The sequence below is a fragment of the Pteropus alecto genome, unplaced genomic scaffold (genome assembly GCF_000325575.1).
Source record: "Pteropus alecto unplaced genomic scaffold, ASM32557v1 scaffold16, whole genome shotgun sequence".
Classification (NCBI taxonomy): domain Eukaryota; kingdom Metazoa; phylum Chordata; class Mammalia; order Chiroptera; family Pteropodidae; genus Pteropus; species Pteropus alecto.
In genome coordinates this window covers 1,006,991-1,031,164 of record NW_006438867.1, presented here as the reverse complement: position 1 = coordinate 1,031,164, position 24,174 = coordinate 1,006,991, and the positions used below count along the sequence as shown (strand labels likewise).

General features: G+C 32.9%; 1 pseudogene; it reads right to left on the bottom strand.

The window, feature by feature from the left end:
• Positions 1 to 2,890: 2,890 nt before the first annotated feature.
• Positions 2,891 to 4,028, bottom strand: LOC102898022 (annotated as a pseudogene).
• Positions 4,029 to 24,174: the final 20,146 nt, after the last annotated feature.

The window sequence follows — 24,174 nt, the reverse complement described above, 5'->3', positions numbered from 1 at the left end:
CATCTTTTTAATTCAGTTAGAAACATCTTTCTAACTCATTTAACTTCTATTATTTTCTCTTATATGTTAAGCACATATATAAGATATATTCCATTTTCACTTTCTTCTTTACTAAGTTAATGAGATTGTGATATTTTTTAAAGAAATTACCCAAATAGACATTTCTCCAAAGAGGACATACAGATGGCCAATAGACATATGAAAAGACATTCGATATCACTAATCATTGGGGAAATGCAAATTGAAACTAAAATGAGATATCAACCCTCACCTGTCAGAATGGCATCATCAATGAATCAAAAAATAAGAGTTGATGAGGATGTGGAGAAAAGAGAACCCTTATGCACTGTTGGTGTAATTGCAAATTGGTACAGCCACTATGAAGAACAGTTCGGAGGTTCCTCAAAAACTAAAAATGGAATTACCTCATGACTCAGCTATTCCACTTCTAGGTACTTAGGAAAAAAAAAAAATCCAAAACCACTAATACAAAAAGATGTATGCACCTTTATGTTCACTGCCACGATATTTAAAATAGCAAAGATATCAAAGCAACCTAAGTGCCCATCAATGAACAATTGGGTAAAGAAGAAATGGCACAGACATACAATAGAATATTATTTGGCAATAAAATGTTATGAAATCTTATCATTTGTGACAACATGGATGAAACTAGAGGGTATTATGCTAAGCAAAATAAGTCAAAAAGACAAATACCACAGAATTTCACTTATATGTGGAATCTAAAGAACAAAATAATTAAACAAACAAAATTAAAACTGGCTCATAGATAAAGAGAACAAAATGATGATTGACAGATGGGAGAGGTGTTGGGGGGCTGAGCAAAAAAGGTGATGGGATTAAGAAGTACAAATTGGTACTCACAAAATAGTTATGAAAATGTGAAATACAGCATAAAGAATATAGTAATTAATATTATAAGAATTATGTGTAGTGCCAGGTGGGTACTAGACTAATTGGGGGGGGGTCACTTTATAAGTTATATAAATGTCCAACCACTTTACTGTATACTTGAAACTTATATAATTTGAATGTCAACTCTAATTGAAAAATAAATAAATAATAAGCTGATATGCAACTAGAATATAAAAAAAGAAGTTATTTAAAGATATTGAAAGCTATCATTACTTACAGATTCTTAAATCAGTCAATTATAAATCCACATGTGCATAACTAATTTCTTCATCTTTCTATGATCTATATTACTAAGGGATATTTTTAATACTTAAATATCTCAATCAAAATCTTTTCTAAAAGTTGCATTTATTTTCCATTTTTATTTTAAGAAAAGCTTTGATATTCAGATCAATATTCCTGTAGTTTTTCATGGTACATGTAAAGTTAATTCTCAGCTTATAAGAAAGGTCAATATATATTCACTGTTGAATAAGAATTCACTGTTGAAATTGAGGAATTCACCCTATCACTTAGAACTTTAAAAAGCTATGATAAGATTCAAGAAAAGATAGAAAAAAATGGGAAAAAACTCAAGATGCAAGAAACAAATCCTCATACATAAATAGGTATTTGATCTGTACCAGAGATGGTATTAAAATCACTTGGAAAAAGATAAACTACTGAATAAATGATATTGTGATTAGTTGTTATCCTTTATGAAAACATATAATTGAATCCCTTTCATGCTATAACCAAAAAGGATTCAAAATAAGTTAAAGACAAATACTAAAAATCAAACAATACAACTTTAAGAAAAAGTAACGGAGAATGTCTTAATCTTATAGAATAAACACAATCCTGAAAGGATAAGATTTTTAAATTTGATCGTATTAAATTAAAGAAGTTCTGTTTCTCAAAAACTGCCTTGAATAAATATTTATTTCTTACTTTTCATTAAAAAAAATTAAACATTTAAAAATTTAAAAAAACCTACCTGGAGAACAGTTATTGTAATGCAGCTATTCTGCTGGTGAATTCATTTTGTTTTTCCTGTCTGAAATATTTATATTTAATCTAATTTTGAAACATTTTTTTATATCTTAAAATGTTCCATCTCTTCTAACTTCTATTGTTTCTAATGACAAATCTGCTAATTATACTTATTTTCGTTTCTTGAATGTGATATATCTTTTTACTCTAGTTACACTTATAATATTCTCTTTATCACTGGTTTTAAGTAATTATTATGTGCTTCAATTTACTTTTCTTCTGATTTTGTTGTTGGAGTTTGTTGATTTTATTGAAGCTCTGTGTTTATCTTTTTCTTCAAATTTATATTTTTCACTATTATTTTTTATATATTTATCTAGTTTCCTTTTTTTCTCATAGCTTCTGAGGCACCATTACACATAAATTCAGCTACTTGCAATTGTCCTTTATTTCTCTGTGCTTTATTTATTTTTACGACACTCTTTTTTTATCTGTTTCATTTAAAATACTTCCTATTATTTCATCTTCACATTCACTAATCTTTATTTTGTAGCATTTAATCTGCCATTAAACTCATCCAGTCTAATTTTTATCTCACAAGTAGTGTTGATTTCTAGAGTTCTATTTGCATCTTTTTAAGATTTTTGTTTCTATTTATGTTCTATCTTTAGTTTCTTGAGAATAGTGAACACATTTATTGTATTTGTTTTAATGTCCTTGTCTACTAATGATCACTTTTGATTTATTTAGTTCTCCCCTTAGTATGGGTTTTATTCTCCTTCAAATATATTTGAAAACTATTAATTTTGTATTTTATGCCAGACTTTGAGAATTTTACCTTTCTGTCTGCTGAATAGATTTATATTCCTATAAATGTTGTTAAACTTTGTACTTGAACACACTTACGCTACTTAGAAATAGTGTGATCCATTTTGATCTTCAGGGCTAGAGCTGCATTTAGTCTGAGTATAAATTTTTCATGCTATCTAGCAAGAATTTCTCCGTACAGAGAGGAAAATCAGCCACAGGACAGAATACTAATGGTTTTGCTGTGCTGAATAAAGAAAAGGAAGGAGTAGTCAGTACAGAACCTGGAGGTAAATGCTGCACATCGCAACAGTGATGGCAGCAGTGGCACCCACAGCCTCTGTGCCTTTCTTGTTGGTTTCCACAAAGGACTTGTGCACAACCTTGGACAGAAACAAGTCTCTCACATGTTATATTCTGCAAAAAGTTTACACTGCCCCTATTAAAGTCATCGGTCATGCTGAGAGAGTGAAGGACATCCTCCATGTCGAAATTCTCCTCCAGGAAGGAACACTTCCACCTCTTGTTTACTCATCATGACTGGCCTCAGTCATTCTATGAATTTCCCTTAAGTTCTTTTCACACTGTGTCCAAATTGACATTTTTATCTGGAAGCATGATGATAATATGCTTATGTTATCTCTGTCGACATAAGACAACACCAGAATTTTGGTGAATATTTCTCCTATGTAGGTTATATTAAAGGTAGATTTCTTAAACATCATTTGCACAGGTTTCTCCTCATTCTTGCTGACTTAAATTGTCTTTCCTTGGTCTACTGTTTGTTAAACTGATTATCCCAGTTTCCTTAAATTAGATGGCAGTCACAAGAACCAGAGGATTCATTTGATTAACTGAATTTAGAGACAACAGCACTGTAATTTTACCTTCTATCTTGTTAGCTACCCCAGTGTTTTCTGGCCTCCTCTGTAGCTTTGAAAAAGTCCTGCACTTCCATCTCTGCTTTGTAGAATTTGCTACAAGAATCTTTGCAAGATGAATCAAAACCTTAAGACTTTTCTCAAAAGAGCCTGTTGGCAGTTCTAAGCAAGTACTGCATGCCAGTTCTGTTAACTTCTGTGAGAAGTAACTGTAAACCCTGATGGACATCTTTACCACTGCTACCACTTTTACTTAAAGAAAGTGACTGGGTCTTGTGGGCAGCAGTGTTTCCTTTTGCCCCGATGAAGACCATGACCAGAGCAGAGGAGATGCTGATGAGTGAGAAAAACACATTTTTTTCAGTTGTCTTCACCCAGCTTTTTCAAAAGTTTAAAGGCAAAAGTGCCATTTGCTTCCTACAGAGTATACATGAGGGTGAGTCCCAGTGTGTAGGCGATGTGGCAGGATTGAGCAGCATAGCAGCAACTCCTCTTATTTCGCTTTTACTACAGTCTCTTTCCATCTTTAGAGAGGTTTTAAAAGTCTTCTGTGTTTCAAATTCCTCTGGAGTAGTTTTATTTGTATCTTTTAAATATTTCTGTGTGTCCTAGATTATTTTGGCCCATGAAACTTTCCTTAGTCTGGTAACCACCAAACTTCCTCATCTCTTCTTAGTATCATTTTTAAGTCAATGAGTTTCTAGTACATAGCTTTTTTTCTCTTTCATACACCTATAACTTGGCCTTCAAAATCTTGACTTTTCTTGAAAAATACCTTCAAGAACTCTCACATTACCACCACAGTATATTCTCTCTCATTTCCAGAGATAAAAATTTTTCCTGGGCTAAATTCTCTAACTTTACTTTATCTAAGTTTAGTTTATCAAATGCAGGGATCAGCAAACTTTTTCTATAAAAAGCTAGGTAATAAATATTTTAGACTCTGTGCAGCATCCGGTTTTGGTCACAATTATTCAATTATGACACCGTAGTGCAAAAGTTGCAATCCAAAATATATGAAGAATGTATGCAACTCAACAACAACAACAAAAAACAATCCAATTAAAAATATAAGCAGAGGATTTTTGTCAGAAACATGGAAGGATGAGAGATCTCCCCAGATCTCTCTACTTGAAACAACAATAAGCTGAAACTCAGCAAAAAACACCCAAACTGCACACCAACACGTCTCAGTGTGGGATCTTGTATATTAGAGCTACCACAGGTCAGAACCTAGAGAGTCGTGGGGTAAACTGGAAGAAACAAAGAAGCTGCTTCTTGCAGCCTGAGCACCCTGCAAGAAGAAGAGGAGGGGAGAAAGTGTGGCAAGTTCACTGATTAGCCCTGCTTGGGAGAGCTGTGAACTCCACACATGGGCAGCAGTGTCCAAGGTTCAGGGCAGAAAGTGGAGAAGCAGGGTCGGCAGAGAAGCGGAGACGGCAGACAAACAACAGCTAATTTTATCAGCCATGGTTGCAAAATGTGAGGCTGAGCCACAGCCAGCATTCCCCAACCCAAAGAACCCCTACACCATATCCTCTGAGGCCAAACAGGGCAGAGCCTCAGGAGAATCTGAGCAAATGATACCAAAACTATCACTAACACTGACAGGGACTGCGACTGAGGGTAGTGAGCATGATTGAATATCTATAAGAAAAAGAAAGGCATTATTAAGACATTATATAAAGCAGGGATCCAAAAACAGGGCATTATAAGCTTAAACAATAAGAAGAGATTTGTAACAAGATAGTAATGAACCTTCAGCATACAAAGGGACAAATTGAGACAACTGACTGAAAGGGAGAAAATTCAAAGATTCTAATTCTCAAAGGGGAATGGAGATAAGGCATGCACAGAAGAAAATGGATGACTGTATATTTGTAAATATCTTTCACATATTTGTAATGATAAACACACGCCAAAGATTCAGAACTGAAGCATATAATATAAAACAAGCAGAGCCAGAAGAAAAACCACAAAACACAACCAAAATTAAAACAACAACAACAACAACAACAACAACAAAACAGACACACAAGGACAAGGAAGCAATGAAAACACTGAACTACTAAAAAAACAAAAGATAAAATGGCTATAAGTGCATCTCATATTTCAATAATCACCCTAAATGTAAATGTATTGAATTCACCAATAAAAAGGCACAAAGTTGCAGATTGGATCAAAAAACAAAACCCAACCATATGCTGCCTCTAGGAGACACATCTCAGTTCCAAAGACAAATATAGATTCAAAGTGAAAGGTGGAAAATGATACCTCAAAGCAAATGGTACTCAGAGAAAAGCAGGAGTAGCAGTACTAATAATGGATGAAATAGACTTCAAAATAAAAAAGATAAAGAAAGATACTGAGGGACACTTCATAATTATAAAGGGAATCATGCACCAAAAAAGAAGTAACACTTATCAATATTTATGTTCCCAATCAGTGAGCCCCAAAATATGTAAACCAATAACTAACAGTACAAAAAGGAGAAACAGACCAAAATACTATAATAGTAGAGGGCCTAAATACCCCATTGTCGGATATGGACAGATCATTTAAACAGAAAATCAATAAGGAAATAACATCTTCAAATGACATATTATACCAACTGGAAATAATTGACATTTATAGAGCCTTTCATCCCCAAACACCTGTTTATACATGCTTCTCTAGTGCACATGGAACATTCTAAAAGATTGACCACATACTGAGACACAGTGATAGTCTCAACAAATATGAGGGTGGGAATCATACCAACCATATTCTCTGATCATATGCTTTGAAACTAGAGATGTGTGAAAACTGTGAAAAGAAAGAGAGAAAAACTACAAATATATGGAGATTAAACAATGTGCTACTGAAGAATAACTGGGTGAGATAAGAAATAAAAAGAGAGATTAAGAGATACATAGAAATAAATGATAATGATAGTACAACATATCAAAAATTTGAGGACACGGCAAAAGTCATAATAAAAGGAAAGTTCATTTTATTACAGGCATAAATCAACAAGTGAGAACAAGCTCAAATAAACAACCTAACACTTCAACTTAAAAAACTAGAAAAGAAAGAACAAATAAGGCCTAAAGTCAGCAGAATGAAAGAAATAATCAAAACTCCAGTAGAAATAAATAAAATTGAAAAAAATAACAACAGAAAAAATAAATGCAATAAAGAGTTAGTTCTTTGAGGAGGAAATAAAATTGACAAACCCCTGGCTAGACTTACTAAAGAAAAAAAAAGGATACAAATAAAGAAATTAAGGGATGATAGAGAGGTAATTATGACAGACACTGCAGAAATATAAAGGATCATACAAGAAAATTCATAAAAGTATATAACACCCAATTTAATAACCTAGAAGAAATAGACCAGTACTTAGAAAAATACAATCTTCCTAGACTGAATCAAGAACTGCAACATCTAAATAGACCGATCAGCAGTATGGAAATTGAAACAATCATCAAAAACCTACCAAAAAGTAAAACTCTAGGACAAAATGGCTTCACCAGTGCATTCTACCAAACATTGAAAGATTTAATACTTATTCTCTTCAAACTTTTCCAAAAAATTGAAGAGGAGGCAGTAATTCCGAAGTAATTTTATGAGGCCAGTATTACCCTGATACAAAAACGTGGTAAAGATAACACACAAAAAAGAAAACTGCAGACCGATATCTCTCATGAACACAGTTGCTAAAATCCTTAATATGATACTAGGGAACCGAAAACAGCAACATATTAAAAAGATTATACACCACGATCAAGTGGGCTTCATCGCAGGGCACAAGGATGGTTCAACATATGCAAATTGATTAATGCAATACACCATATAAACAAATTAAAAAATAAGCATCAAATGATCATATCAATAGATGCAGAAAAAGCCTTTGACAAGATACAACATCCATTTATGATCAAAACACTTAACAAAATCGGTATAGAAGAACAGTATCTTAACATATTAAAGGTCTTGTATAACAAACTCTCAGCCAAGATTATACTTTATGATGAAAAACTAAACATCTTCCCTCTAAGATCAGGAACAAGGAAAGGCTGTCCACTATCACCACTGTTATTCAATATAACATTGGAGGTCCTAGCGAGTGCAATCAGGCAAGAGAAAGATATAAAAGGCATAAATAAGAAATGAAAAAAGGCAAACTGTCACTATTCGTGGATGACATGATTCTCCATATAGAAAACCCCAAAGACCCCACAAGAACATTACTAGAAACAATAAGCAAATACAGTAAAGTTTCTGATACAAGATCAACGTTCAAATATCCATAGCTTTCCTATATTCTAATAATCAAGTGTCAGAAAAAGAAGGGGAAAAAATAATTCTTTTTGCAATTGCAACAAAAAAGAGTAAAATACCCAGAAATAAATCTAACGAAACACGTGAAGAACCTATATGATGAAAACTATAAGACTCTATTAAAAGAAATCAAAGAAAATACAAAGAAACAAAAAGATATTCAACGTTCTTGAGTTGGAAGAATCAACATAGTTAAAATGACCTTATGGCTTAAAGCATTATACAGATTTAATGCAATACTCATCAAAATCCCATCAAGATTTAAAAAAAATAAAATAAAACAAAAAATCATCAGATTTGTATGGAAGCACAAATGACCCCAAATTGCCAAAGCCATCCTGAGAAAAAAGAACAAGGCTGGAGGCATCACTCTGCGCAACTTCTAATTATACTACAAAGCGACAATCATCAAAATGGCATGGTATTGGCAGCAAAATAGGCACATGGACCAGTGAAACAGAATCCAGAGTCCAGATGTAAACCTATATTTATATATAGGCAAATAATTTCCTACAAGAAAGCCAAAAACATACAGTAGAGAAAGGAAACTCTCTTCATTAAATGGTGCTGGGAAAGCTGGAAAGCCACCTGCAAAAGAATGAAACTAGACTGTTGTCTATCACCTCACACCAAAATTAACTCAAGATGCATTAAGGACCTGAAAATAAGACCTGAAACAATAAAATGCATAGAAGAAAACATAGAAACTAAACTCAGGTACCTTGGACTTAAAGATTTTATGAATTTACTTCAAGGGCAAGGGAAGTATAAAAAAAATAAATAAATGAATGGGTCTACATCAAACTAAAAAGCTTCTGCTTAGCAAAAGAAATCATCAATAGAGTAAAGAGACAATCATCCGAATGGGAAAATATATTTGCAAGCAAAGCCTCCAGTAAGGGCCTGATATACAAAATATACAAAGAACTCATACAACTCAATAACAACAACAACAAAGCGATTCAATCAAAAAATGGACTGAGGATCTGAACAGACATTTCTCTCAAGAAGATGTACAAATGGCCAACAAACATATAAAAAGATTCTCAACATCACTAGCTATTAGGAAAATGCAAATCAAAACCACAATGAGATACCATCTCACAACTATTAGAATAGCTATAATCAACAGGACAAGTAATAACAAATGTTGGAGAGGATGTGGATAAAAAGGAACCCTCATACACTGCTGGTGGGACTGCAAATTAGTAGAGCCACTAATGAAAACAGTATGGAGTTACCTCAGAAAACTAAAAATTGATCTACCATAGGATCCAGCAATCCGTCTACTGGGTATTTAACCCAAAGAATTGAAAACTCATATCCAAAATATATTTGCACACTGTTGTTCATAGCAGTGTTATTCACAGTGGCCAGAACATGGAAGTAATTGAAATGTCCTATGATAGATGATTGGTTAAAGAAGCTGTGGTACATATATGCAATGGAATATTACTCAGCCATAAGAAGAGATGAAATACTGCCATTTGTGACAACATGAATGAACCTCAAGATAATCACGGTAAGTGAAATAAGCCAGACAGAAAAAGTTGAAAATCACATATATCACTTATATGTGGGATATAAACCTAAAAGTAACAAATGAACAGGACACATAACAAAGACTTATGGACATGGACAATGGACTAGTGGTTATCAGAGGGAGGTAGATCTGGTAAAAAGGGACAAATATGTGGTGATAGAAATCTAACTATGGGAAATGAATACATGATATAAATAAATATATACATATATATTACTGTTAAAATGTACAGTTGAAACTTACCAGATTTTATTAACCAATGTTACCATAAAAAATTAATTAATTAATTTTAAAAAATGCGTAGAGGAAACACTTCTCTCAAGAAGACATATAAAAGGCCAACAGGCATATGAATAGATCCTCAACTTTACTAGCTATTAGGGAAATGAAAATCAAAACCATTGTAAGAAAGCAACTCTCACATTAGGAATGGTTATTATCAACAAGATAAGAATAACAAGTGTTTCAGAGATTGCAGAGAATACACTGCTGGTGGGAATATAAATTGGTACAGCCACTATGGACCACAGTGTGGAGGTTCTTCAAAAAATTAAGATCAGCAATCCCACTTCTGGATATCTACTCAAAAATTTTGAAAACATATATATGTAAAGATATTATATACCCTGATGTTCATAGCAATATTATTCATGGGGACAAAGACATAGAAACAACCAAAGTTGCCCTTAAGCAGATGACTGGATCAAGAAGTAGTACATATTTACAATGGAATATTAGTCATTAGAAAAAATGAAATACTGCCATTTGTGACAACACAGATGCATCTTGAGATTAACATGCTAAGCGAAATAAGTTATACAAGAAAAGTGAGAACCATATGATTTTACTTGTATGTGAGACATAAAACTGAAAGCAGCAAATGAACAAGACAAATGAACAAAAATTCATAGAGGCAATAGTTTAAAGGTTACCAGAAGGAAAGGGGATGGAAAGGTAAGTAGATAAGGATAAAGGTAGTCAAATGTATGGTGACAGAGAGATTTCACTTTGGGTTGTGAACAAACAATGCAATATACATATGTATTGTTGAATTATATATTTGAAACCTATATAATTAACCAACATCACTCCAATAAATTTAATTTTAAAAAAGGAAGAGTTGGAATGCATGATCTCTAAGTTTTTCATCTTGCTCTCTGTTTTTAATAGTACATATGAAGTATTTCTCTATTGCATGAGATTTTTACACAGCTCAATTTTTAATAGTAAAAACCTGTTTTTTCCTAAATGTTATTCCCTTTAGAAAGTCTCTCCCATTATAAACACAACATAATTCTACTTTCAAAAGCAAGACGTTATGTCCAAATACATCATTAATCTGCCTTCGCATTAGATCTGCGTAATAATTTTTTTTTAAAAAAAGACGAATATAGTACATTATTGAACTTCAATTAAATTTCAGAACTGGGATGTGTACACAGTCAACCATAGTTTAGTGCATTTAGAATTGCAGATATTGTTAGTGTTGTATGTTAACAAAGTAGAAATAAACTCTCTTTTGACGTTAGCTTTTAAAAACCACTTCAAATTCATTTATATCAAAATCTGAACACATTTGTTGTTTTAAACAAGAAATCGTGTCTGGTTTGTGGCTTATAATATGATCAATATGACTATATCCGCTTTATTTTATTTTCATGTCATGATATGTGACATAACGTGTATAGAAACACTCAATATATATATCATTTTATGTCAATCAATATAAAAGAATTTATGTGTTGATATATTTGATTAATTTTTCTAGATTGGATATTATAATGCTAATTTTGACCTTCTTGATTTATATTTTTTATTTTAACCAAATTCTTTAAAATAAGCAAGAGCTAAAAATAAATAGAGTTTACTTTGGGTTGTACTCTTAACCAAATTTCTCTGGTCATTTCTTCTGTGTTTGAATTACTCAAACAGTAATATGGTTCTCAAGCTGAGGTCTTTTTATCATAAACTTTTTGTTCTAAATTACATAAAACGTATGTTAAATATGCTTGGCCCTACCTCTATCATTCCATATGGTATTCTATTTAAATAATATCTATAATTCTGAAATGTTGAAAGCACCCCAGATAATGCTAATGCACATCTAAAATGTGAACCACTGCTCGAATATTCTCAAACGCAGCACTATTTGCCCCAAAAATGGTGAAAGAGATCTTAGAATACATAACTTCAAATTTTAAGTCCCTGTGTCTCTACCAGTCTCTTATACTGCTTATTTGATTTGGGTTCTCACTAGTTTTTTTGCTAGGCCGTAATGGAATTATTCCTGATTAACTATTCTGTTCCCTTTCTTGTATCTCCTATTTCTTCTTTTAGACTAATCCTTCGTTGACACCAATGTGCATTTTTTTCCTCAAAATGTCTTATATGACTCTTTTCTTATTTGTTCTTTTATTATTATTATCATTTTTATATTAGTTTCAGGTATAAAGTACAATATTTAGACATTTGTATAATTTATGAAGTGATCCCCCCTGTATATTATGGCACTACACATAGCCATTACAATAATATTGACTATATTGCCTATGCTGTACTTTATATCCTGTGACTGTTTTGTAGACACTAATGTGTACTTCTTCATCTCTTCACCTTTGCCTCCCAGCCATCCAACCCTGCTTGTCTCTGGCAATCACTTGTTCTCTGGATCTGTGAGTCTCCTTTACTTTCTAATTTACTAATTACACATCTGCTTAAATAAATGTATTGTTTTACAACTGTTTTAGATTTACAAAAATTACCAATACAGTACAGAGGGTTCCCATATACCTCACACCCAGTTTCCCCCATTAATAATTCTTACATTAGGATAATAGATTTGTCACAATTAATGAACCAATATTGATACATTATTATTAGCTAAAATTAAACTTTATTCATAGTTTCTTAGTTTTTATCTAATAACTTCTTTCTGTTTCAAGATTTCATCAATGATACCACATTACATTTAGTCATAATGTCTTCTTAGGCTCTTTAGTGGTCCTTTTGTTTTGCTTAGTTTAATTTTGTTTTGTTTTATTTTGATCTTGACAGTTATAGAGTGTTTTGGTCAAGTATTTTGTAGCATGTCTCTCAATAAAGATTTTTGCTTTTCCCCATGATTAGACCGAAGTTACAAGTTTGACAGAGAAAGACCACATATAGTGCATTTTTATCCTATCGTATCAAGAGTACATACTACCAATGTGACTTATCATTGATAATATTAATGTAGTGTTCCTCCCCAGGAAAGTTTCTTTCCTCCTAGCCCTTTTTCATACTGTTTTCTTAGGAAAATTTACTATATACATCCCATACTTAAGGACTGAACAGTTATGCTCCACCTCTTTTAATGGTGAATTTTCTACTCAAATTATATGGAATTCCGCCCAGTGTTTTTATCTCTTCCTCTTTTGTTTAATCATTTATTTATAAATATTGACTTATAGATATTTATTTTATATTTTGTATTATAATCCAATATTTTATTATTTATTTGTTGCTTAAATTGTTCCATTTTGGTTGCTGGAGGCACTTCCATTGGCTTTTGTCTCTGTCATATGCCCAGCATTGTTGAGTTTTTTAACCTGTTAGAGAACTTCTTTACTTTCTGTCACTATAAAATGCTTCAGGTTCATTCTATATATTTTCTGACCCAGTTCTAGGATCAGTTATTTTTTTTCAAAAGGCTCTGTTACTTTTATTGGAGAGTGGTATTAGAAACCAAAATATCTACATTAGGAATCTCATTGCTAGTGAAGTGTGGTTGCTTCCAGGACATCTCAGCTGTCAAGACAAAGAAATACATGTATTTACTCTAGTAACTTCCTATGGCTGATATAAAATAATTTTATAAACTTAATGGTTTTAAACAACATAAATTTATTTTCTTATTGTTCTAGAGGTCAGAAGTCCAAAATGGGTCTGAATGGCCTAAAATCAGGGTATATATGTGTTTCCTTATAGAGGTTATATAAGATAAAAAGATTTATTGTCTTTTCTAGATTCTAGAGCCCAGACTTATTTCTTGGCTCGTGTCTTCCTTCCATCTTCAAAGGTAGCTATAGCTGATCTCGCCTACACCAAGTGATTCTAATACTGACTACATTTACACATATAAGGACGCTTTTGATTATAGTAGGCCCACTCGGATAATCCAGGATAATCTCTCCATCACATGCACGTTACATAAGAAACTATTTTAGTGAAAAAGAAAGCATTATAATTGTTAAAATTTATTTAAATAAACTAAAGGAATTCATTTATCACAGTGTTGATAAGGTTTTTGTTAATCTAATGTTAAAATAATTTTAGTAAGCCAATTAAACAAAAGCATTGCTTTTGTTATTTAAATAAATTGACAGCATCTATAAAAAGATTTAAATAAAAAATAAATGCATAAAATTAGGTCTGCCATAACTACTATATTTGGTTAGAACAACTAATGCAGGTTTGGAATTAAGCTGAGAATAAGAATATAATAGAGTTTGCCTGGAAGAAAAGAAATACAATTTGCATATCTCCGATGAGCATAAAAGATTCTCTGAATGGAATGTAATCCTTTGAAACATAAATCCAGAAAACTATTAGAGTCACATGGTTTTAATTATGAGCAACAGCGCCTGCTTTATACATAACTATGAATGCCTTGAATTTACTCTAAAGAAAATAGGATCTACTTAGATTCTCCAACACATATCGTTTATTGCTTTACAGTTACATGACCCTAAGCTGTTATGTTTATGGACTGGGAATCAATATAACATAAGTCCTTACTGTTTAAATTTTAGGGGCGAGGTTCGTATTTAGACTTTTTCACCTACCAACTATATAAACTTGACAAAATTATTTAACCTTCCTAAAAGTCATTGTTTGTTGTTGTTGCCTTTTTGTTTGTTTGTTTGTTTTTGTTGAAGATTAAATAGCACTATAGAAGTAGAGAGTTTATTACATCATAAGTACTAAAAAGATGTTAGCTGTTATTATTAATGGCATTATTACTAGAGTTATGTTCAATGTGTCAAAAAAATCTAAAAAAGGGTATTTGAAAAACAGAATACCATGAGCTAATTTATTAAAAAGAAAGACACAGCCATAGTCGAGTTGTTGAAAGGAAACTCCTGTTGGCCTGTGCTCCACTGGAAAATTTATTGAAGCTAAAGTGTTAGGTTCTATTTATCTTGATGGTTTCTTTTGACTCAATAATTAACAAAATCAAAGGGACTCTTGGACTGTAAGTTTAAGAAATTTTGTCAACTTTGTCAATTCTAGCTGTTTCACTCTTCAAACCACTGTCTCATAAGTTAACTCCCACTCTGTCCAGTTCAGTAACACCTTTTTCTGTGTTACTGCACTCTGCTTTTTTCTTTCTCTTAATTTAGGCCTTATAGATTCACTGGTCTCTGGCACATAACAATTATTTTTCTCCATTGATCCTCTTCACAGTTAAATATGGCTAACTCCAATCAACTAGCTCTCAAGTCCTCCAAGAATCCTGCTGGAGTGATGCACCTTTTCAAAGTGCAACAGCATCTAGTACTTCCACTACTAGAGCATAGATGCCCTATTTTGTAATTTCCACCTCACTTGCCAGTTTGACTCTCTAATTGGAGATTTTCAATTTCAGCTCTATTGACATTTTAGGTTGGATGATTCTTAGTTGGAGTAGGTGGGAGGAGAGCTATCCTATACGTTATAAAATGTTCAGCTATATCCTTGGCCTCTAACTACTGAGTGCTGGCAGCACTTACCTCCACACCCTGTTGGACACCAAATAAATCTCAAGTCATTGCCGAATATTCCTAGGGAGAAAATTGTCCCTGGTTGAGAACCACTGTAATAGATAAGTGAATCTCAATCTTGGTTGCTAATCAAAATTTCCTGGGGAATTAAAAAAATCTGTCTGATTCTCTCTTAAGAGAGTCTTTTTAAATTGGTTTGGTTTGAGGTGAAACTTAATCAGGATTCAAAATAAAGATTAAAACAAAGGAAAAAAGAAACTTAATACTCAGTTTGTATTAGTCACAAAAGCTCTATTCTATTTATGGACTATTATTAGCACATAATAAAACCTGATGCTGTTTTGAGGCAGTTGAAATTAACAAATGAATGAATAAATTCAGCTACCTGCAGTTATATCACAGACATAATTCCACCTTTTACTGTAGTTCTCTATTTCTTTATCTCTATATTATGCATTCTTTTCAGAAATTTGTTTCTATCTTTCCATTATAGCATAGTACTTGGTATATATTTAACAATAAGTATTTTTTAAAGAATGCACTAATGAATGAATGAATAATTGTAGAAATCTTCATTCCTATTGTGAGAGAGACTGCTGGTTGAAAGTTATTGTCATTAAAAGTTTGGCTATTTAATATCTGTTATTTTTCTCAAGCAAAAAAATAACGGTAATTTTATTAGAGAAGGAATGTTCCAGCTTAAAGGCTGTATTTTCCAGCCTTTTTGTAGCTGGGTGTGGTTATGAGATTACATCTGGCCAGTGATATATAAGAAGAAATTATTGAATGGGGTTTTTGAGAAGCTCATTAAAAGAGGGGAAAAATGACACAGATCTCTTTATTTTCCTTCTCATTTTATTGCTCCCTAACACAGATGGCTAGAGCTCCAAATGTTGTCTTGAACTACAAGATGACTTTAGAATGAAAGCCATTTGCTCAAGATAATAAGCAAAATCCATAAAGATCATGTTGCCATACCAGCTCTGACTGTCCATGTTTTCAACTTTAGATTTGAAAGAAAAATAAAATTCAATCTAGTTTCTGATCTTTGTTACTAGCAGTTTAATGAATTTCTTTACTACAATAGTCAATAGAACACACTGTTGAAAAGCCTATTTTATCTCTCATACTATGTATTTTTATGGAAGGAGTGCATACATTTTAATTATGTCTCATTTTATCATAATGCTTATGAGGATGCATATATGATCCTGTGGTTTGGACATGTGCATTTTGATCTTTTTTTTATATTAAACTATTGTGTTCCTTTATGAAAATCAAGTCTAGAGTGTTCTTTTAGAATTTCAGAATGTGCCTTCAATACATATCTAAATTACACTTCACGTTGTTTACTTGCCTCTAATGGGAATTTTCTTGCTGTGAACTTGCTGTTCATGTAAGAACACTTCCTTTCAGGGCTTGCATTAAGGATTGTAAGCTATACATATAAAAAAAATGACTGGCATGCCTGCTGTTAAGTAGCTGTTTTTAGAAAAATAAATCTTTTCCTTCCAGCAAGATTCAGTTATCTAAACTCACCCAAATGGAATGGAAATTGCCCCTTCAACTAATTGTACACTTGGAAATGTTCACTTAAGGATAATTGTCCAATGGTAATTACCCTTACTACCCACCATCTTTAAGAGGTAAAAAAGTTATTGTACAATATTCTATTGAATATTTGAATGGTGAAATTGTGAAAATATTATAAGCTTTTAGGGAGAGAACTCTAAAATATTTCTAGGAATCAAATTCTCCCCTAATTGCTTAAAAGTGTGCCCTTGTTAGCATGATCCCTCATTTCCCCTCAGCTCTCTCTTCAAAATATTAAAGTGATAAGAAACTTTTTCAATGTATTTTGTCATAGAAGTTATATTATGTTTCTCAACAACCTAAAAGAAGATCTTTATTAACTCACTTATATCTTATCCATGTGTTTGGGTCTTATATGCATAAGCAAATAAATATATTAACCTATTGGGGAAAAATAAGAAAAAAATGGTTGAAAATAAAATTTATTTGATAGCAATTCCATCACAAATACAGCATTAATCATTTAAAAGACACATTATTTACCCTATCGAACAATGACGTGAATGGAGGATACATTTCCACATTAGTCATTGTCAAAAAATAAAAATAATATTATATATTTAATCCAGCTATTTTAACACAGATCAAAAACAATTAATTATTTCGTAGTTCTAAAAGATCTTAAGTGTAATTTTGTCATTAATCAATTGAAACTGTATTAGAGAGGCCACTTTAATATTTAACTTTTAAATCTCTCATCATCCCTTGGAGTATATTTACAACTTAGTTGAGTTGTTTGCCATTCATATGGATGTTACATTCTATTAGGTGCTTAAGAAGCATTTTAGTTTATTGAAACGACATGACTTTTATTTTGGAAACTTATATACATTACATCCATATGTTTTTTTTGATAATTATAATCAATACTTTTCTGAATATCTTCCCCCTAGACTAGGTGAAATTGATTAGGATAATATGTGGCATGATAAGTGGGCCTACAAGGTTCATGTAGAAAAATAAAGCACATGGCAAGGAGATCATAGAGGCAGTGGAGAAATTAGAAACCATGGACTAAAGCCATTTTTGGAATGGAATTCTCAACACTGTCAATAATTGCTGAGAAGTCAAGAAAAATAAGGAATGAATAATGGAAAGGTGTTCTAATAACAGATCATTAATTGGTAGAGTGACTATATATGCTGTGATCCAAATGGGACTCCTTTAAACTGAAACTTCAACTCCTAGTAATGATGTTGAATATTTTTTCTACTCTTAAAACCAAAAGAAGTCACTAATTTTCTTTACATGAAAATAATTATTTCATTATTAATATTTTATTTTATAGTTTATATACCTTAAACATCTTACTAAAAGTATCTAATATAAGCAATTACAAATTCTCCATGTATGTTGTGAAATGGTGGCATACATAATACTTTAAGACACAATTTATTGCAAAGTCTCAATCTTTAATGCATGTTCATCACTCAAAACATTAAAATCATACTTGTTATTGTTAACACATTTCCTTTTTGCATATTTTATTTTAAAAATCAGAAAAATTGAAGTATATTATATTTTAGTCTCATTATGAATGATGAACCTACAGTTTATAAGTTGTGGCTCTTTCTAAATGCATGCATATACATATACAAATACCTACACACTCAGGCCCATACACATATACTCTCATACTTTTTAATTACATATATGCATTGTTCGTGTGGATTCCAGATATTGCCTAGTGTTTGTAACTCCTGAGTATCTTTAATTTATGCTGAAAAGATTGCTTTATTATATTGTAGTACAGATTTACTAGCAATGTCTTAATTTCTCCTTCATTTTTGAAGGAAAATTTTACCAGATATAGAACTATTTGACCATTTTTCTTCTCTCAGCACTTTGAATATGTTATCCCACTGCCAGCTAAATGTCATAGTTTCTAATGAGAATTCACTATTAATCTTACTCAAGATCCCTTGAATGGAATGAATCGCTGCTCAACTTGCAGATTTCAAGATTCTTTTAACTTTGAAAATTCAATTATGATATTTCATAGTGTGGATCTATTTGTATTTATCCAATTGGAGTTTGTTGAGCTTCTTGGAGGTATAGATTAAGGCTTTCCACCAAATTTGGGAGTTTTTAACAAGTATTTCTTCAAATATTTTTCCTCTTCTTTTCTCTCTCTCCCCTCCTACTGGAATTCCTATTATGTATGTGTGGGTTTGCTTGATGTCAATACTCATTAGGTCCCTTAAGTTCTTTTTATTTTTATTCTTTTTTTTTCTTTTTTAGTTTCTCAGACTATATAATTTCAATTAATCTACTGTTAACTCTTTTGTCACCTGATCAAATATGCTATTGAGTGCCTCTAGTAATTTTTTTCTTTAGCTATTGTATTTTTCAACTCCAGTATTTCTATTTTTTCCTGTTTAAAAATAGTTTCTATGCCTTTATTGATGTTTTCTATTTTGATACATTAGGCTCATACTTTCCTTTATACATGTTTTTCTTTAATTCTTTGAACATATTTATAGATTATTTAAGTATTTTTAAGTAAACTCAGTATCTGGGCTACTTCTGGTACAGTTTTTATTAATTGCTTCTTTTCCTTATATGTAGGTCATAATTTGTTTTGCATACCTCATATTTTTTGTTTAAGTTGGACAGTCTCATTATAATGTGGCAACTCAGTAACTCATATGCTTTCTCTTCTCAGAGTTTTCACTTGCTGCTTGTTGTACTTATTGTTGTTCATCTGATAGTGAGTTTTCTTGACGAATTTATAAAGTCTGTATTATTTGTCTTTTGTGGCCACTGAAGTCCCTGTTTATTAGCTTAGTGGGAAACTAATTATTGGATCAAAACATCCTAAAATACCTGAAAACAGAAACATCTATCTTTGCAGGGGGCTCTATGTGTGTGTTCAGGTATCCTTCACTACTCAGTCAGGCAATTTACATATAAGGCTTAACTTTCACTTCCTCCTGCTTGCATGGAATCTCAAGCATAGGCAGGGGTGAGAGGTCAAGGCTTTCCCAGGTCTTTCCTGAGTATATGTGCAGCTCTGATCATGTGTGCATGGCCTCCTAGCTTCCTAGGAATACGTCATATTTTTTCAAAGCCATTATTTTTCAAAGAATCTCATTCCTTCAGTCTTTCTAACTATTTAGTCAGTTCATTGTTTGTCCAAACTATTATTCATTGCTTTAGGCAGCAGTGACTAAAAAATTTCCCTATAATTTTTATTTATTTACTTATTTTTACAAATGACCCACCTACCCCACCCAGATAGAAGCTTTAGCACTAAGCAAGTTCTAAGTTATGTAAGATGAAGACAAGCTTTTTGAGATGGTCTTCCAGGGTGTCACTAGACAGATCAACTAAGGTTAATTATTTGCAAATGAGGCCAATTTTGATTATTCTAGTACTGGTAATAGGCATGTGGGCTGTTATTTTCAAGGATCCTGATGCTCCAGGGATCATGGGATGTGATCAGGATAAATTAGAATCCAAAAAAGCTTGCTATTCTTTCTGAGATCCAGCTGGTTGTTTTTGTTTGTTTGTTTGTTTGTTTGTTTTAAGTAAGTAGTTCTTGGGTGGTTACAAGCTTTTGATAAGTTTCAGAATTCCAAACCAAGACCATTTTACCAATTTGTAAATTTATAAGTTACCATGGCTTCATATTTTATTCAAAACTTCATATTATTAGCCTTTTTAATTTGACCTATTATGACCAGCGTGTTGTATAACTTCATTTAATTTGAAGATCCCTATGAAAAATTGGAATACTTAGTCTTCTTTAGTTTATTTTCAAATATTTTTAATATTTATTTGTGAGGTTAATGCATTTATTGGTTCTATACACTCCAAATATCTTCTCCAACACTTTTGGCTTGATTATTTTCTCCTTATCAATACCATTTGATTCGCAGTTCTTAAATTTATTGTAACTAAATTTATTACTATTTTTTTCTTTGGTTGCAATTTTTTTATGGTAAATAGTATTAATCTTGGTCTAGAGACTCCAAAGAGTTTAATAAGTAGGCTTTAGGGATCCATTTATCCAGACTTGTACTCAGATTCTAGGTATGTGTATTTGTATTTTCTGGGAAGAGATCCACAGATTTTATCAGGTTCCCAATAATCTTAAACTAACTTTTAAGTTTTTGATTATTTCTCTAATATTAAACAACAACAACAAAAAAGAATAAGAACCACTGCTCCAGTCTCTGCTAATAAGTAATTGTGGGATATTCAGTAAGCTACTTGACCTTTATTTGTTTCAGTTTTTATATCTGTGTGGCAGAAATATTATTTTGTAAAAAATACTTTTTAGTTTTAAATTACAATTGACATACAATATTATATTAGTGTCAGGTATACAACATAGTGATTAGACATTTACATGACTTATGAAGTGATCACCCTGAGAAATCTAGTACCCATCTGACACCATATATAGTTATTACAATATTATTGAGTATATTCCTCATACTATAATTTACATCCCCACGATTATTTTCTAATGACAAGTTTGTACTTCTTAATTCCTTTTCCTTTTTCACCAACACTCAATCTCCTCTCATATTGCAACCCTCAAAATGTTCTCTGTATGTATTAGTTTATTTCTGTTTTGTTTATCTTAAATTCCACATGTAAGTGAAATCATATGGTATTTGTGTTGCTCCGTCTGATTTACTCCACTAAGCATAATACCCTCTAGATTCAGTCATGTTGCTGCAGATGGCAAATTTTATTTATTTATGTTTGTTTGTTTGTTTGTTTATTATTTTTTGCTTTTTATGGCTGAATAATATTCCACTATATATGTGTGCCACCTCTTTATCCATTCATCCATTGAAAGACCCCTGGGTTGCCTCCATATCTTGGCTATTATAAATAATGCCACAATGAATATATGAATGCACATGTCCTTTCAAAGTAGTATTATGGTTTGCTTCAGTTAAATACTCAGAAATGGGATTACTGGGTCCTTCTTTGTCTCTTGTTATAGCCTTTGTTTTAAAGTCTATTTTCTCTGGCATAAGTGTTGCTACCTCAGTATTTTTTTTTTTTTTAATTTCTATTTTCATGAAATATCTTTTTCCATCCCATTATTTTCAGTCTGTGTGTGTCTTTTCATCTGAAGTGAGTCTCTTGTAGGCAGTTTATGTAATGTTCTTGTATTCTTATCCATACAGCCACCTTATCTTTTAATTGGAGGATTAAATTATTTTTCATTTGGAGTACTTATTGATAAATATGTAGTTATTGCCATTTTATTATTCATATTTTTGCTACATATACTTTTCTTCTTCTTAAAGACGTCTCTTCAACATTTCCTGTAATACTACTGGCTTGAGGGTGAACTCCTTTAGCTTTTTCTTGTTTGGAAAGCTCTTTATCTTTCCCACTCTAAATGACAGCTTGACTGGATAAAGTAATCTTGGTTGTATGTCCTTGCTTTTCATTGCTGAATATTTTGTGCCAATCCCTTCTGGCCTGCTAAGCTTTTGTTGAGAAATCAGCTGACAGTCTTATGGGAGCTCTCTTGTAGATAACTAATTGCTTTTATCTTGCTGCTTATAAGAGTCTCTCTTCATCTTTAACCTTTGGCATTTCAATTATGATGTGTCTCAGTGTGGGCCTGTTTGGGTTCATCTTGTTTGAGACTCTCTGAGCTTCGTGGGGTTGTAGGTTTATTTCCTTCTCCAGGTTAAGGAAGTTTTTCATCATAATTTCTTCAAATAGATTTTTAATTTTTTGTTCTCTCTTCTCCTTCCGGTACCTATATGATGCAAATGTTGAGACACTCGATGTTGTCCCAGAGGACCTTTAAACTGTCCTCAATTTTTGGATTCTTTTTTTCTTGTTGCTGTTCTAATTCAGTGTTTTCTGTTTCCTTATCTTCTAAATTGCTGAGTTGATCACTTCATTTAATCTGTTGATTCCCTCTAATATAGTCTTCATTTCATTTATTGTTTTCTTCATTTCTAGTCCTTTTTTATGTTTTCTGTATTCATTTTTATGTTTTCTATATCTTTGCTAAAGTTCTCACTGAGATCATTGAGCATCCTGATAACTAGTGTTTTGAAATCTGCATTTGGTAGATTGCTTGTCTCCATTTTGTTTAATTATTTTTCTGGAGCTTTGTTCTATTCTTTCCATGGGACATGTTTCTTTGTCTCCCCATTTCGGCTTTCTCCCTGTGTTTGTTTTTATGTATTAAGGAGAGCTCCTAAGTCTCCCAGTCTTAGTAGAGTGGCTTTGTGTAGTAGATGTCCTGTAGGGCCCAATGGCACAATCTCCCTGGTCACCTGAACCACGTGCTCAAAGTGTGTCCCTTGTATGGATTACATGTTCCCTCCTCTTGTAGTTGAACACTGGTTGCCATTTTCATGTTGATGGTAGGAAATAATCCTTAGGCTGACTTGTTGGAATAACTGGCCAGTGAGGGGCCAACCATACAGAGCAGGATTCACTTTGGCAGGGCTCCAGTGCCTGTCCAGTTTTCCCTTAAGGTGTATCATCCTCAGATGCAGCCCTGGGTGGTCTCTTGCTCTGGTCCAAGGTGACCACGAGGTGTGCCAGCCCAAGGGCCTCTTGGGAGGGACCCAGCTGCAAGCAAGTTCAGCTGTAGCCTATGTACTGCTTGGAGCCACCTAGAAATAGTCACCAAGCAAATAACTGCCACTTTTGCTAAGCTTATAGGTACTTCAAGAATCCAAGCCTGGATCTGAGGCCAGCTGCTGCTACTGCTGGCCTTGTGGCTGCTCAGCAAATTACATAGGGCATGCCAAGGCCAGATGATGTTTGTTTGCATTGTGTGAACTTTTGACACATTTTTAGGAACATCTGCAGCATGAGCCAAGATAGGACATTTGTATGAAACAAAACAAAATGAAACAAAACAAAACAAAACAACAAAACAACAAAAAAACATACTGAAGGCTGCTTAGGTGGGCCTACAACTTGAGAGGGGTGGAGGGACCTGTGTTAGCAAGGTTGAAGGAGACTCAGATATGGTGCCTGCCTGCAACTGCATGCTAAGAGCAGGGAGGACTCAATAAATGACAATGGATTCTGCCAGCACTCTGCGTGGGAGAAAGTTGGCCCTCCAGTCCTCTCCCTAAAGCCAGACAATGCAGTTCCTTCTTGCATGCCCTTGGTTCTTTTCAAGCTGTTGCTCAACAATTGGAGTTCAGAGCAAGTGAATTCAATACTGAGTAAATCCACATATGGGCCCTTTAAGAGAAATATCTGTGACTCCTGCAGCCTTTTTTCTCATTCAGCCACAATCTCAACTGGTTTTCACAACAAAGGTTGTGGGGATTTCTTTTCCTAGCACTGAAACCTTAGGCTGGGGAGCCCAGTGTGGAGCTGGGACCCCTTGCTCCTCCAGGGGAACCTCCATAGCCAAAATATCCTT